Below are 13464 nucleotides of genomic sequence, written 5' to 3'. Positions count from 1 at the left end.
AATAATCATTTAGGGTTGGGAAGGAGGTCCTAATTCCCTTCTCTGATGCATTCTGTTTTGTTTCTAAACAGGGAAGAGCACCCAGCAGGTAGAGCAGAATCCGCAGTTTCTACGTATCCAGGAGGGAGGAAATGTCACCGTGCACTGCAACTCCTCAAGCACCTTCACCTTCTTTCAGTGGTACAGACAGAAGCCCGAGCAAGGGCCTGTCCTCTTGATGACATTAACTAAACCTAAAGAAATGAAGGAGCAGAAGAGAATAAGGGCTCAGTTTGGTGAGGCAAGAAAGGACAGCTCGCTGCTCATCACTGCAGCCCAGCCTGGGGATGCGGGCACCTACCTCTGTGCAGGGGCACAGTGCTCCAGGGTCTCCTGCTGCCTGCACACATACCCTGCTGCAGGTCCCCAGGCACGCAGCTGCCTCAGTCCTCCAGCTCCACCTCACACATATTTTCTCATGGAGGAGAGCCATTTCTGCTGCCTTTCCAGAACATTTCCCACATATGCTGGAGGACCAGATTCATCTGCTATAAGACGAGCTTCTGGAAATGAAACTCAGTACTCAAGTGAATGGGCTTCCCAGTGGCAAAGAATCTGCCTGCCAATGCAGGAGATGTAAGAGATGCAGGTTTGATACCTGGGTCTGGAGGATCCTCTAGAGTAGGAAATGGCAACCCACTCCAGTATTCTTGCCTGGAGAATCCCATGGACAGAGGATCCTGACAGGCTATAGTCCATGGGGTAGCAAAGAGTCAGACACGACTGAGCACATGGGCATGCAAGCACTTAAGTGAATAAAGATAAAGCTTTACAAAATATCATATACTAATGCGTATACATGGAATATAGAAAGATGGTACTGAGGAACCTATATGAGTCACAGCAAAGGAGACACGAACATAAAGAACAGACTTTGGGATTCAGTGGGAGAAGGAGAGGGTGGGATGATTTGAGAGAATAGCACTGAAACATATGCATTGCTATATGTAAAATAGACAGCCAGTGGGAGTTTGATATATGACACAGGGACCCAAAGCTGATGCTCTGTAACAACCTGGAGGGAGAGGTGGGGAGGGAGGTGGGAGGGTGCTCAGCAGGTAGAGGACACATGTACACCTATGAATATTTCATGTTGATGTATAGCAAAATCTATCATAATATTGTAAAGTAATTATCTTTCAATTAAAATAAATTAATTAACTTCAAAATATTTACAGTTTCTCAGGGTAGGCAGTAGGGGTGAGAAGACAGTCAATATGGAAGATATCAGACATCAGATCAGATCAGATCAGACCAGTCGCTCAGTCGTGTCTGATTCTTTGCGACCCCATGAATCGCAGCACGCCAGGCATCCCTGTCCACCACCAACACCCGGAGTTCAATGAGACTCACGTCCATCAAGTCAGTGATGCCATCCAGCCATCTCATCCTCTGTCGTCCCCTTCTCCTCTTGCCCCCAATCCCTCCCAGCATCAGAGTCTTTTCCAATGAGTCAACTCTTCGCATGAGGTGGCCAAAGTACTGGAGTTTCAGCTTTTGCATCATTCCTTCCAAAGAAATCCCAGGGCTGATCTCCTTTAGAATGGACTGGTTGGATCTCCTTGCAGTCCAAGGGACTCTCAAAAGTCTTCTCCAACACCACAGTTCAAAAGCATCAATTCTTCAGCACTCGCACTCAGCCTTCTTCACAGTCCAACTCTCACATACATACATAACCACAGGAAAAACTATAGCCTTGACTAGACGGATCTTTTTTGGCAAAGTAATATCTCTGCTTTTGAATATGCTATCTAGGTTGGTCATAACTTTCCTTCCAAGGAGTAAGCGTCTTTTAATTTCATGGCTGCAGTCACCATCTGCAGTGATTTGGGAGCCCAGAAAAATAAAGTCTGACACTGTTTCCACTGTTTCCCCATCTATTTCCCATGAAGTGATGGGACTGGATGCCATGATCTTCATTTTCTGAATGTTGAGCTTTAAGCCAACTTTTTCACTCTCCAGTTTCACTTTCCTCAAGAGGCTTTTTAGTTCCTCTTCACTTTCTGCCATAAGGGTGGTGTCATTTGCATATCTGAGGTTATTGATTTTTCTCCTGGCAATCTTGATTCCAGCTTGTGTTTCTTCCAGTCCAGCGTTTCTCATGATGTACTCTGCATAGAAGCTAAATAAGCAGGATGACAATATACAGCCTTGACATACTCCTTTTCCTATTTGGAACCAGCCTGTTGTTCCATGTCCAGTTTTAACTGTTGCTTCCTGACCTGCATACAGATTTCTCAAGAGGCAGATCAGGTGGTCTGGTATTCCCATGTCTTTCAGAATTTTCCACAGTTTATTGTGATCCACACAGTCAAAGGCTTTGGCATAGTCAATAAAGCAGAAATAGATGTTTTTCTGGAATTCTCTTGCTTTTTCCATGATCCAGCAGATGTTGGCAATTTGATCTCTGGTTCCTCTGACTTTTCTAAAAACCAGCTTGAACATCAGGAAGTTCACAGTTCACGTATTGCTGAAGCCTGGCTTGGAGAATTTTGAGCATTACTTTACTAGCGTGTGAGATGAGTGCAATTGTGTGGTAGTTTGAGCATTCTTTGGCATTGCCTTTCTTTAGGATTGGAATGAAAACTGACCTTTTCCAGTCCTGTGGCCACTGCTGAGTTGTCCAGATTTGCTGGCATATTGAGTGCAGCACTTTCACAGCATCATCTTTCAGGATTTGGAATAGCTCAACTGAAATTCTATCACCTCCATTAGTTTTGTTCGTAGTGATGCTTTCTAAGGCCCACTTGACTTCACATTCCAGGATGTCTGGCTCTAGGTCAGTGAACACACCATCGTGATTATCTGGGTTGTGAAGATCTTTTTTGTACAGTTCTTTTGTGTATTCTCGTCATCTCTTCTTAATATCTTCTGCTTCTGTTAGGTCCATACCATTTCTGTCCTTTATCGAGCCCATCTTTGCATGAAATGTTCCCTGGTATCTCTGATTTTCTTGAAGAGATCTCTAGTCTTTCCCATTCTGTTGTTTTCCTCTATTTCTTTGCATTGATCTCTGTGGAAGGCTTTCTTAGCTCTTCTTGCTATTCTTTGGAACTCTGCATTCAGATGCTTATATCTTTTCTTTTCTCCTCTTCTTTTCACTTCTCGTCTTTTCACAGCTATTTGTAAGGCCTCCCCAGAGAGCCATTTTGCTTTTTTGCATTTCTTTTCCATAGGGATGGTCTTGATCCCTGTCTCCTATACAATATCATGAACCTCATTCCATAGTTCATCAGGCAGTCTATCTATCAGATCTAGGCCCTTAAATCTATTTCTCACTTCCACTGTATAATCATAAGGGATTTGATTTAGGTCATACCTGAATGGTCTAGTGGTTTTCCCTACTTTCTTCAATTTAAGTCTGAATATGGCAATAAGGTGTTCATGATACGAGCCGCAGTCAGCTCCTGGCCTTCTTTTTGCTGACTGTATAGAGCTTCTCCATCTTTGGCTGCAAAGAATATAATCAATCTGATTTCAGTGTTGACCATCTGGTGATGTCCATGTATAGTCTTCTCTTGTGTTGTTGGAAGAGGGTGTTTGTTATGACCAGTGCATTTTCTTGGCAAAACTCTATTAGTCTTTGCCCTGCTTCATTCTGTATTCCAAGGCCAAATTTGCCTGTTACTCCAGGTGTTTCTTGACTTCCTACTTTTGCGTTCCAGTCCCCTATAATGAAAAGGACATCTTTTTTGGGCGTTAGTTCTAAAAGGTCTTGTAGGTCTTCACAGAACCGTTCAACTTTAGCTTCTTCAGCATTACTGTTTGGGGCATAGACTTGGATTACTGTGATACTAAATGGTTTGCCTTGGAAACAAACAGAGATCATTCTGTCGTTTTTGAGATTGCATCCAAGTACTGCATTTCAGACTCTTGTTGACCATGATGGCTACTCCATTTCTTCTGAGGGATTCCTGCCCGCAGTAGTAAATATAATGGTCATCTGAGTTAAATTCACCCATTCCAGTCCATTTCAGTTCGCTGATTCCTAGAATGTCCACATTCACTCTTGCCATGTCTTGTTTGACCACTTCCAATTTGCCTTGATTCATGGACCTGACATTTCAGGTTCCTATGCAATATTGCTCTTTACAGCATCAGACTTTGCTTCTATCAACAGTCACATCCACAGCTGGGTATTCTTTTTGCTTTGGCTCCATCCCTTCATTCTTTCTGGAGTTATTTCTCCACTGATCTCCAGTAGTATATTGGGCACCTACCGACCTGGGAAGTTCCTCTTTCAGTATCCTATCATTTTGCCTTTTCATACTGTTCATGGGGTTCTCAAGACAAGAATACTGAAGTGGTTTGCCATTCCCTTCTCCAGTGGACCACATTCTGTCAGACCTCTCCACCATGACCCGCCCATCTTGAGTGGCCCCACGGGCATGGCTTAGTTTCATTGAGTTAGACAAGGCTGTGGTCCTAGTGTGATTAGATTGACTAGTTTTCTGTGAGTATGGTTTCAGTGTGTCTGCCCTCTGATGCCCTCTTGCAACACCTAGCGTCTTACTTGGGTTTCTCTTACCTTGGGCGTGGGGTATCTCTTCACGGCTGCTCCAGCAAAGCACAGCCATTGCTCCTTACCTTGGACGAGGGGTATCTCCTCACCACCACCCTTCCTGACCTTCAACGTGGGATAACTCCTCTAGGCCCTCCTGTGCCCACGCAGCCACATCTCCTTGGACGTGGGGTTGGTCCTCCCGGCCACCACCCCTGGCCTTGGGCGTGGGGTTGCTCCTCACGGCCGCCGCCCCAGACATAGTACATCCCAAAGACCATGGCAAGGAATGGTTAGTACAAGGAGACAGAAATGAATGATTTTGCAGCTGTATGCAGTTGATGAAGCTTCTTCACCCCCAGTCTATGAAACCAAAGTAAAAGGCAGAAGTGCAGAAAATTTAGAAGAAGAAAGTTCCTATTTTTTGACAGAAAATGCCCCAAATGTACTCCAGTAATATCCAGCTGTGTTCCCAAAGCAACATTCCCACTAGATGGTCCTGAAACCACTGAAGCATTAACTGCAGTAGCCTGTATTTGCTCAGAATTTGCTTGGGGATTACGGCTTGCATAGCAGACATCAATAGCTTCAAGTTTTCAAGACCAGAAGAAACTAGAAGCTGACAGCTTCCTCCATCTGGCAAGTCCTCCACTGGCCCACTTTTATACCTGAAGCATTCCCAGTTGTTCTTAAAGCAAGATGATATAACACGAAGCAAAGCACATAGGTTTTGAAGTCACAGTATCCCAGATTTGAACCTGGGTCTTTGAATCCTGTTTTTGCGATTTTCTAGTTCTGTGTCCTTGGGCAGTTATTCATCCTCATCTAAGCTTCCTGGTAAATACAGGTTAATAAGAACACCTATCTTGCTACGTTGCTATGAATTAAATGAGATAACATTTTAAAAATGATATGAAGTCTCAAGTGCAATATGTACTCAATAAATGCACCTGTAAATAATATTGTTATTAATTCTTCTAAATAAATACTATCCCTACTGTGAAATTTTAACTGACTTCTCAAGGAGGAATAAGCTAACCTCTGCCAAATATTCTGAATTCTCATTTTAGTAGTCAGGGAGGCAGACACTGTGAGTTGCCTACTTAATCACCATTCTCTTCTGCTTCCTTCTTAACAGAGCTTTCAATTTTGATTTGCACAACTGTATCCCCAACTTAAAAAAATATATAACCACCACATTTCACATCTTTTCTTACAATGAGGGGTCGCATATAGCATAGTTCTGACCAATAAGTCATACTCAGAAACATGCTGAGGATTCTCTGTAATGTTTTTGCTCTTCTAGTACAGGCACTATAACTCCCTGTCCCCTTTCCAGTGATTTTCTTCCTGAAACATGGAAGTGATAACTCTACCGTGAAGGAAAGCACAGTCATAAACTCCCTCCCTAATCCCATGCCTGATCACCTCTTAGATACCAGGTCAAATCCCTCCCCCAGATTTGTTTGTGTAGGAAAATTTTTAATAAACAAGTTTTTGGTTGAATTTCTTTGCTACTTACCCGGCTTTGTGATTTTGTGTGCATGTGAAAGGATGATACGAATAAGTACTATATTTTTACAAAGGAGGGACCTGTATTTATGTTGCTCATATGTATTTCTTGAAGAGTTAATGTTCCTATAAATTTTTATTAAGAAAAAAATTTATCTTCCATTTATTTTAAAATTTCTGTCAATCTCTTACACTCATGGAAGACTATGAAATTCAGTTTTGCATCCTAAGTCATAGACAATATCAATTTCCACATAAATATTAACAAATAATAACAGTAGTGTTACATTTTTCTCACTCTGAGTCCAAATATTACTTATTTTTTTATTGATTTATAGCTTCATATTACCCCAAAAACAAATGCCTTCATTTTGAAGATTGCAAGGGCAAATATAAATTAAAAATAAGAAAAATACATTTCAATTCTGCCTCATATAAAAAGGGAAAGGCTTCACTCCCTCCCTTTTCTTAGAGTATTTACTTTAGAATATTTGTAATTATGAATTTTTTTTCTATCACTTTGAGATGTATGTAAACCTTTTAAAACACTAAATAAGCCTCTTGCCTGTTTTACAATCCAGAAATATTTGTCAAGCACCTGGGAGCCATCTCTTTGACATAGACTCATCAAGGAGGACACCCCCACCTCGAAGTGTCTGTGGAGGGCAGGAGCCTACCCTCGGCTGGCACCTTGCTCTAAGTTGTAAACTTTCCTCCTGTCAAAGAAATGAGCCATTTTTCCTTCAGGTAAAGGAAATCAGCAAGCACAAGTGGCTACCCCTACCTTTATGATGAGGTAAAGGTAAGAAAGAACTCTTGACAAATGGTGCTGTCAAGTCCTCTTACCTGAAAACTAGTTATTATTTATCTTGAGAAATGCATAAAATGGGTTGTATTTATTTGGCTACATAAAGGGGTAAAAAAATTTTTACGTCTTTGCAAAATCTTTAACGGATAGACTAGGAAGAACACTATATTCTGGTTTAACATTTATTCAATAATAAAACTGTTTCCTTTCTTTTTTTACCCTTTTGGAGAGGTGTTCTGGATTGGCAGGAATTTTTGGTTTCGTTTTCCCAAGAAGATGGCCCATGTCTTTCCTTAATCACTGCTATTACCTGTAAAAGTTGACATGATACTGTGAGAAGAGCGCAGGATATCTATGGCTCTGCCACTTACTGGCTGTGGGGCATTATATACCAATGTTGTGATCATCAATTTCCTCATAAGTACTTTAGAAGTAAATAAGTAGCACTTACTTTACAGTGCTCTTATGAGGATTAACAGTGTTTTGTGAATTGCCCAGCACAATGGATTAAAAAACTTAAAAGTTTGCAAGGCAGAACGACAGATCAATAAGATACATTAAAAACTTCATCTGAGTCCTGATATTCTGTGCAGCAAATGTGTAAAGAACACAGTTTCCACATTCAAGGAACTCATTCTTGTGATGATGGAGATCCAGTGACTAGTTCCCATAGCCATTGATCTCCATGGGCCACAACTTAACAATCCACTCACCTACAACCTCCATTCAGAAAAGTAATTTTTAAGAACAACTTGGACACTCTCCATGCTCCTGAAGCAATCTGTGCCTTAGTAAAAACACACTGTGATGTTGAAGGCCACAATCAAAACCCCTGGTTTGGGTATGGACTTCCCTGGTGGCTCAGATGGTAATGAATCTGCCTGCAGTGTGGGAGACCTGGGTTTGATCTCTGAGTTGAGAAGTTCCCGTGAAGAATGGAATGGCAGCCCACTCCAGTATTGTTGCCTAGAGAATTCCATGGACAGAGGAACCAGGTGAGCTACAGTCCATAGGGCTGCAAACACTACTGAGCGACTAACACACAAACACACACACACACACACACATATTTCTATATATGAGGTGGTGTCAGTGCTAGGTTTTAGTCCAAATGGAGGCACTCTAAGTGTCTTTAGGCTTTCAGGATTAACTGTTGAAGGAAGAATGAAGATCTCTGAAACAGGAAGGAGACTAATAATTAGGGCCAGGGCAAAGGAGGGGGAGCAAGAGAATTTCTGGACAAGAAAATTGTTCATAATGCACTTGGTCCTGCTTTCTATCACCAATTCTTATCTCCAAGTTTCAAAATGAAGCTTGAAATTAAAACAAGACAATTTTTTTCATACTTCTGTAATTTTATAGTTTCATGAATCCATATTTTTAGGTATCAGGGACCAATATGAGCTTTTATTAATTTGTCCAAAAATTCTTTTCAACCTGATTATTTTTCTTTTCCAAACCATACTGATACTTCATATAAGAAGAGAAATACAAAGATAAGAAAAATAAAAGCAAAGATATAAGCAAGTAAAGAAAAGGTAAATTATCTATGGAAAGAAGAGGATGAAGACATAAGGAGTAAGAGAAAATGGCAGAAGAGTGTTTACACTGGAAGCCATTGTCTATATGAGTTTCTCACAGCAGCATTATTAACACTTGGGGCCAGGTGACTTTTTTGTGGGAAGGGGCTTTCCTGTGCATTGGAGGATTTTTAGCAGCATCCCAGGCCTCTACTCACTAGATGCTAGTAACACACTCTCCTTTCCCCAGTAGTGACAACCAAAATGTCTTCATATACTCTCAAATGTCCCTTGGGGGACAACTGGTTGTAAACCAATGGTTTATATGTTAAATTTATAGAGTAGAAACTTATAAGAGATGATAGAAAGATAAATAACAAATGTGCATTGATAAGGGATAGATGATAGATGGACAGACACAGTAGAGCTGGATATTTAATTCAGATATTTCATTATATATATATATATATATATATATATATATATACACTCATATGCTCATAATATATATATCCTCAAAGTTTCTGCTCTCTCAATTCAACATATGGATCATCTAACATTCACTTCTTCAGTCCATTTTGTGTGTAATATTTCACATTATTTATATATATATATATATACACACACACACATACTACTGATATATGCTTTTCTAACATATATATAGATGTGAAAAAGACTGAGGAACTAAATATTTTCCTTTCTCCTATTATGACTATTTTTTATTTCAAGTGGCTATTTTTCCTAGACTGTTACTGTGTCATTTGACATTAATACATTCAAAAAGTAAAAAACATGGAGTGTAAAAATGCAAATGAGTCATATGTATTTGCCTTATTCATATATATTTGGATAATATATAATGTGCATGGTTTATGTATATATAGGTCATCACAACCCAAAAAACTCTAAGTCGGATCATATCTGATGTTTTAGCTTGGCCAATATCTCTTATCTATGGTTCTTTATAGATGAGAAACCATTTCTTTATTCTCCCTGTAAAGTATGGTCTCCCTATTCTTTACATGAATTACTCTATATATACTCAGAGTTTACAGAAATAGATTCCTAAACACTGAAAAGACAACCCTTCCATTATCCCCAACATAATAACAGACCCACACACACTCCCACAGACCACAGTGTGAAGGAGGACTAAGTCATAGATGGGTGGAGCTCCCACTATACAGCTGAGTGATGACACTTAGGGTTGGCTTCTGTTGAATCTCTCATGAAAACAATCAGACACATAGGAACAGAATCAGTCCCACAATCAAGATATTATGAAATCCAATATTTAAAGGAACTTGACATCAAGGTGTGTCCCTGTAGCAAAAGAGTAAAGAATCATGAAGACACAAAGAAGAGTTTTGCTGAGTCTCCTATGGATACAGATTTGCTGTGAGTTAAGAACATTCCAGGGGGAGCCTGAAGAAACATCAAGATCACACCTGAATTTGGAAAGGAAAAAGGTGGGAGGGGATGATGGAGGAAGAGAGAGAACACAAGTCTCTTGGGCTGTGTCCACTGTGAGGATGGAAACAAGAGGAAAATGCCCTCCATTTGGAAACAGCCACAGTCATTGTTCAGGGACCCTCACCTGTGCCTATTTCTCTCTTTCTCAACAGGGCTCAGTGTGCAGATGAAGGTGGAGCAGAGTCCTGGGGTTTTGACCCTCCAAGAGGGCAGAAATTCTTCTCTGATATGCAATTTTTCTATCTCCATAAGAAGCGTGCAATGGTTCCAACAAAATCCTGATGGACGCCTCATCTCCTTGTTTTACATAGCTTCAGGAATGCAGCAGAAAGGAAGACTGAAATCCACCATCAATAGTAAGGAGCGTTACAGTCAACTCTACATCAGAGACTCCCAGCCTGGGGACTCAGCCACCTACTTCTGTGCTGTGGAGGCACAGTGCTCTGCAGACACCTGCAGCCTGTACACAAAACCATAGTTGAGGACTTAACCCAACCCCCTGAATGGGAGCAGATACCCAATGTGATTAGAATTGAAATATTGTTGTCTTGCATTTCCTGATTCCTGCAGAAAGCATTTCTATAGAACTACACTGCAGAGTAGGCACATAAGCAGGTCTTCTGGAGATCTTTATAACTAGGTAAAATCTATAGATTGATAAACACTTTCCTATCTAATTCTGTCTTTCTGGACATAAGTGAGCAGCTGGCTCAGTGTAGAGTAGAACCCTTGATCCCTCCATCTCTAAGGGCAAGAAAGCATCAGTCTCACCTTCTCTTCAGCATCTTTTTATAGCTTACACTGGTACAGACAGAACCCTGGGAAAAGCTCTACTTTCTTTTTTAAATACATTTAAATGGGGAATAAAAGAAGCAAAAGAAGCCAAGAGCCACTATTAGTATGAAGGCTGGGCAGAACTTTCTACACACCAGATCAGAGACTTAGCCACATCTCTCTGTTGTGGGGACACAGTGCTTCCCAGGCACCTGAAATCTGAACCCAGGTGTGTGTCTGCAGTCCCCAAACCCACCACGAGATAGAGCTGTCTGAATGTTTTTATTCACACCTAACATGGTATTAAGAAGTGACTCTGGATAAATCAAAGTGATTTCACTTTCTGAAAAAAAAAAAAAAAAAAGGAAATACTGATGAATATTCAAGCTAGTAATTATCTCTTTCATTTCCTAAATAGAACTATTCCTAACATCCTAGTCCCTAAATCAGAGAATCAGTGACATAGTAATTCCAGTTAGCAAATCTTAAACCTAGTTATAAGGCTCTGTGTAAAAATGGGTATATTTAACCTGAATGCTGTTTATTCATAACCCGTATTATTCTCATGCATAAAGGGAAATCATAGAAAGTCAAACCTTAAAGTGTCAAAGAAAGACAATGCCATGCTCTGTAATTCTTCACTTGATTTTGTTTCAACTTCTTACAGTGCATTTAATCGTCAATTTTGCTCATATTCAATGGTATTTACTTATATCCTTTGTATCATTATCCTTTTTGTTATGTTTTGGAAGACCATTGGAGAAAAGCTAATTTCTAGTCATGAGAATGCTATTTCATGTTGAGAAAATGAGTCACAATTTTTGTACCTCATTCAAGAATCCTCAGCTGAGGACATATTTTCAACCCACTTATTCATGAGCTTTGTATATTCAATCATTCAACAAATATGCATTTAGTATCTGTCAGGTTCTGGATATGGAGAAGGCAATGGCACCCCACTCCAGTACTCTTGCCTGGAAAATCCCATGGATGGAGGAGCCTGGTAGGCTGCAGTCCATGGGGTCGCTAAGAGTCGGAAACGACTGAGCGACTTCACTTTCACTTTTCACTTTCATGCATTGGAGAAGGAAATGGCAACCCACTCCAGTGTTCTTGCCTGGAGAATCCTGGGGACGGGGCAGCCTAGTGGGCTGCCGCCGTCTATGGGGTCGCACAGAGTCGGACACGACTGAAGCGACTTAGCAGCAGTAGCAGTAGCAGCAGGTACTGGATAAGGAGGTTTCAGTAAATAAAGAGTTCTTTCTTTTGTTGACTATGTAGCCCTTTGACAAATAGATTTTTGTTATCATACAGTTCTTATAAAGTTAAAAAAAAGATAAAATTTGGTATTATAGAGACAAATAGATGTCAGTCAGAAAGAGGTTCCTGGATTGTGTGATGCCTCAGTTTGAAGCCTAGTAGTTTAATAGGAGATAATCAGGCTAAAGACAAAATAGGGTGGGAGAAAAGTGCTCCAATTTGAGGAAAACCATATACATGTGGAACCAGTCTATTGTTCCATGTCCAGTTCTAACTGTTGCTTCCTGACCTGCATATAGGTTTCTCAAGAAGCAGGTCAGGTGGTCTGGTATTCCCAACTCTTTCAGAATTTTCCACAGTTGATTGTGATCCACACAGTCAAAGGCTTTGGCATAGTCAATAAAGCAGAAATAGATGTTTTTCTGGAACTCTCTTGCTTTTTCAATGATCCAGCGGAGGTTGGCAATTTGATCTCTGGTTCCTCTGCCTTTTCTAAAGCCAGCTTGAACATCTGGAAGTTCACGGTTCACATATTGTTGAAGCCTGGCTTGGAGAATTTTGAGCATTACTTCACTAGCGTGTGAGATAAGTGCAATTGTATGGTAGTTTGAGCATTCTTTGGCATTGCTTTTCTTTGGGATTGGAATGAAAACTGACCTTTTCCAGTCCTGTGGCCACTGCTGAGTTTTCCAAATTTGCTGGTATATTGAGTGCAGCACTTTCACAGCATCATCTTTCAGGATTTGAAAGAGCTCAATTGGAATTCCATCACCTCCACTAGCTTTGTTCATAGTGATGCTTTCTAAGGCCCACTTGACTTCACATTCCAGGATGTCTGGCTCTAGGTCAGTGATCACACCATCGTGATTATTTGGGTCATGAAAATCTTACTTTGACAGTTCTTCTTTGTATTCTTGCCATCTCTTCTTAATATCTTCTGTTTCTGTTAGGTCCATACTATTTCTGTCCTTTATCGAGCCCATCTTTGCATGAAATGTTCCCTTGGTATCTCTAATTTTCTTGAAGAGATCTCTAGTCTTTCCCATTCTGTTGTTTTCCTCTATTTCTTTGCATTGATCGCTGAGAAAGGCTTTCTTATCTCTCTTTGCTATTCTTTGGAACTCTGCATTCAGATGTTTATATCTTTCCTTTTCTCCTTTGCTTTTCACTTCTCTTCTTTTCACAGCTATGTGTAAGGCCTCCCCAGGCAGCCATTTTGCTTTTTTGCATTTCTTTTCCATGGGGATGGTCTTGATCCCTGTCTCCTGTACAATGTCACGAACCTCATTCCATAGTTTATCAGGCACTCTATCTATCAGATCTAGTCCCTTAAATCTATTTTTCACTGCCACTGTATAGTCATAAGGGATTTGATTTAGGTCATACCTGAATGGGCTAGTGGTTTTCCCTACTTTCTTCAATTTAAGTCTGAATTTGACAATAAAGAGTTCATGATAAAGGCTGTATATTGTCACCCTACTTATTTAACTTCCATGCAGAGTACATCATGAGAAACGCTGGGCTGGAAGAAGCACAAGCTGGAATCAAGCTTGCCAGGAGAAATATCAATAACC

Source organism: Bubalus kerabau, chromosome 10 (assembly GCF_029407905.1).
Source record: "Bubalus kerabau isolate K-KA32 ecotype Philippines breed swamp buffalo chromosome 10, PCC_UOA_SB_1v2, whole genome shotgun sequence".
NCBI lineage: Eukaryota > Metazoa > Chordata > Mammalia > Artiodactyla > Bovidae > Bubalus > Bubalus kerabau.
This window is presented reverse-complemented; position numbering follows the sequence as displayed.